This window comes from Salvelinus sp. IW2-2015, unplaced genomic scaffold (genome assembly GCF_002910315.2).
Source record: "Salvelinus sp. IW2-2015 unplaced genomic scaffold, ASM291031v2 Un_scaffold5627, whole genome shotgun sequence".
Taxonomy (NCBI): Eukaryota; Metazoa; Chordata; class Actinopteri; order Salmoniformes; family Salmonidae; genus Salvelinus; species Salvelinus sp. IW2-2015.
The window spans coordinates 59,766-63,559 of NW_019946892.1; the positions used below are offsets into that span (position 1 = coordinate 59,766).

Genomic DNA, 3,794 nt, shown 5'->3' on the forward strand with positions numbered 1-3,794 from the left:
TGGCTCAGAAGAAACACAGCGTGTTTTCAAGATGGTTTTATCAAATCGCCGCATCTCTCCTCAAGGCTTCTATCACCTTTTCTTTGTATCCGTGACACAACAGACCACATACTTCACTTTCTTCTTTAGCTCTGGGTTTTTCATTACTTTYGTTTTAATATTTTGTCCACCCTCAGTTTCAACACAGAAAGTCATCAACTTGTCAGGTTGTATTTTTTGGGGGGGGTTACTCCGTTTGGAAAGGCTCTGGGTATCTGAAGAACTGCCTTTTGGACCTCTGATGAAGCTGACTGTCACTAGCTCATCGTTATCAATTAAATGGCAGGGGAAATGTGTACTGACAGCTGCCCTTCGCTCTTTTTCTCTTTGGATGACAATTTCCATCCCCTGTTTTKTCTTTGTCATGTTCTCGAACTCCGGACTTGTTCGCAGTGCACCCAGGACCGTTCCATGAGTATGGCATGTAACTCTGTATTGTTTGTATTCGAAGCGGTATCGGAAGGAATGGCTTTCATCATGTGCTTCTTTCTGTGACAGAAGAGATGTAAGTGTTAAGTCTCTGGGGATTAGAACCACAGTCTCCCTCTCAGGACACCAATGTCAACCATTAGGCCAAGAGGAAATTCCCCCTGGTCCGAGAGTGACACCGATTTTAAGAAGCAGGAAGAGAGTTACTCTGCCTCACCTCCGCTACATCAGCTTGTAAAATAGAAGACCATATTAAAAAGAACACTCATAATTCACTATTATTAATGAACAGATAAATACATTGGAAAAGCATTATCAACTTTAGCAAATACAGGCAGATTAATGCATGTCTAACCTTGATATCAGGATCCTGAGATTGGCTAGATGTTCCTGGCTGGTTGCCAGAGGATTTACTCTGATGAGAACTCTGTAATGCATGAGTTACAACATATACATCAACTACAATTACAACAAAGGGTCATTTTTCATCAAAACAAATTGTGTGACTTGCTTCAGCTGTCCAGCTGTATTTGTATGTTAGTGGAATAATTTCTGAAGTTTAAATTGTTAGAGGCTAGTGTTGAAGAATTGGGGCTAGTATAGTAGTGACTGTATTATAAATACTAGAGGGAAAGTAGCCTTTAGTGACTTTAGTAGTGGAAAATGGTGGTGGTGGTAGTAGTAGTAGTAGTACTGGTGGTAGTAGTAGTAGTAGTAGTGGTAGTAGTGGTAGTAGTAGTAGTAATGGTAGTAGTAGTAATGGTAGTAGTGGTAGTAGCGGTAGTAGTAATAATGGTGGTAGTAGTGGTATCTAACATAAACAGTGCTAAGGGAATTTTATTGTTTGTGCTTTTCTTTTAACTAATTTCTGTCTTCTATTCATGTGCTGTTCTAGTAACCAGTGTGTTCATGCAAGTGGCTGACTGTACAAATCCTCACTTATTAGTAGCTGCATTTTGTCAGTACGACCAGATTATGTTTGGAGAACAAACAAAAGATATCTCAGTTTCAAGGTCTTTGAGTGTCCCTGTGTAAGAATTTCCACCACAGTGTACAAAAAAAATTGCATTCCAAAGAAGAGTCAGAAATAAGTTGTACAATATTTAAAGTGTAACTGCTGAAGCAAGTCACACTAATAAAATAAAACTAAGATTAAAAGTAATATGACAGAGTGTGTGTGTCACCTTGGCATCAGATCCTGGAGATTGGTCAGGAGTTTGTTGCTGGTTGTTTGAAGTGTTACTTGGACGTGTATTCTTCTGTAATTTAGAAAAACACCATCACATTTTGTAGGTTCTGGCGGTGACTCAAGTTGTAGAAAGTTGGTTTGGTAGAACTCCTTTCAAAATACCTTCAAAAATGAGTCCAGTTTCTGTTGTTTCTTCCATAGATCTACCATGGTCTTATCTTCAGGCAACAGCAGTCCTATTCTGCCAGCAGCACAAACAAAGACTCCACTTTTGTATGGTAATGAGGAAACCTTCAAAATAAAAGCCTGCATTTAAACACATTGTAATATCATTAGCTGAATAATAAGATAAAAATGGCCATTGAATTAAATTATATTATGACAAGAAAAGGCGATAAGTTATTTATGAGATTTAAAAAATATGGATTTAAAAATATTTAAGACCAATTATGAAAACTGCAATGTTTATTATCCTGTTGTCTAGTCACTTTATCCCTACCTATATGCACATATCTACCTCAATTACCTCGTACCCCTGCACATCGACTCGGTACTGGTACCGCGTGTATATAGACAAGTTATCGTTACTCATTGTGGATTTATTTATTGTGTTATTATTTCTCTCTGCATTGTTGGGAAGGACCCGTTAGTAAGCATTTCACTGGTAGTCTAAACCTGTTGTTTACCAAGCATTTCACTGCTAGTCTAAACCTGTTGTTTACCAAGCATTTCACTGTTAGTTTACACCTGTTGTTTACAAAGCATTTCACTGTTAGTTTAAACCTGTTGTTTACAAAGCATTTCACAGCTAGTCTAAACCTGTTGTTTACAAAGCATTTCACTGTTAGTCTAAACCTGTTGTTTACCAAGCATTTCACTGTTAGTTTACACCTGTTGTTTACAAAGCATTTCACTGTTAGTTTAAAGCTGTTGTTTACAGATTGTCACTGTTAGTCCCACAAGCTGTTTGTTGACCAGATTTCACTGGTAGTCTACACTGTTGTTTCCAAGCATTTCAACTTTTGTTAGTTACACTGTTGTTTACCAAGCATTTCACTGGTAGTCGTACACGTGTTGTTTAACAAGCATTTCACTGTTAGCTAGCCAACCTGTGTGTGTATACAAGGCATTTCGTAGTCTCTGTTGTTTACACTTGTTGTTTAGCCAAGGCAGGTGTTCACTGTGTAGTTTCCTAGACTGTTGTTTACAAGGGAGCATTTCACTGTTGTTTACAGCTGTAAGTTACAAGCATTTCGACTGGTATTCTACTGTTTGTTTAGAAGCATGTTCAGCTGTTTAGTTGTGATACACCTGGTAGTTTACCGAGCATTCACTGGTAGTCCAAACCTTTGTTTACATAAGCATTTCACTGGTAGGTCACACGCTTTGTTTACAAGCATGTTCAATGTTCGTCCACCTGGTTGTTTTTACAAAGCTTTCCCTGTTAGTTACGACCTGAGGTTTACAAAGGGCATTTTCACTGGTAGTCCAACCTGTGTGTGTACAAAGCATTGTCACTGTTAGGTTTACACTGTAGTTTACCAAGCATGAGAAATTAAAATGTGGTGACTCCCAACCAAAGTGCCTTGCAAAAGTATTCATATCCCTTGGATTTCTTTCACATGTGCGGGGTTTGTTTTATTGTGTTCAGATGGGATTGAAATGGATGTAATTGGTACGTTTTTTTTGTCAACACTAACAGACAAATAGCTCAGTAATCAATGATCCCCGTCTAAGATGCGCGTGTCTGCTGCACTGAAAAATATCAGGGCCCAAGAAGAAGCACAAGATTGCCTTTTACTCATTTCTAGAGTTTTCCCTGGTTAGTTTAACAGATTGCCAAAACGTTTCCTTACGGTGGCATGTGTGAGTGATCAAGCGCAATATTAGTCACTTCAATACAACGTACGAACAAAACAACTGTGAAGAGATTTCTGCGTCTCGCAGAACGCTTCAGGAGTAGGATTCTAGCCTGCGCAAGGACTCCGCACAGCGCTGCGGCATAACGAATCAAGCTGCTGTAGGGCCTAAATGCAATTACACACGGGTGGTCTAGAGCGGAAAAGCTGATTGTTAAACCGCATTCTCAGCGTGTTGTCTGTTCCACAAGTTACACACGGTGGTCGCTTCAGCATTT

At 39.1% G+C, this 3,794-nt stretch overlaps 1 non-coding gene across 1 annotated transcript; it reads right to left on the reverse strand.

Moving 5' to 3' along the window:
• Positions 1 to 224: 224 nt before the first annotated feature.
• LOC112078400 (uncharacterized) lies at positions 225 to 2,503 on the reverse strand. The gene is made up of 4 exons (XR_011478645.1): positions 1,820 to 2,503; positions 1,653 to 1,727; positions 824 to 895; positions 225 to 528 (listed from the first exon to the last, which is right to left on the reverse strand). It is a non-coding gene; the product is annotated as an uncharacterized protein (transcript).
• Between the last annotated feature and the right edge of the window lie 1,291 nt (positions 2,504 to 3,794).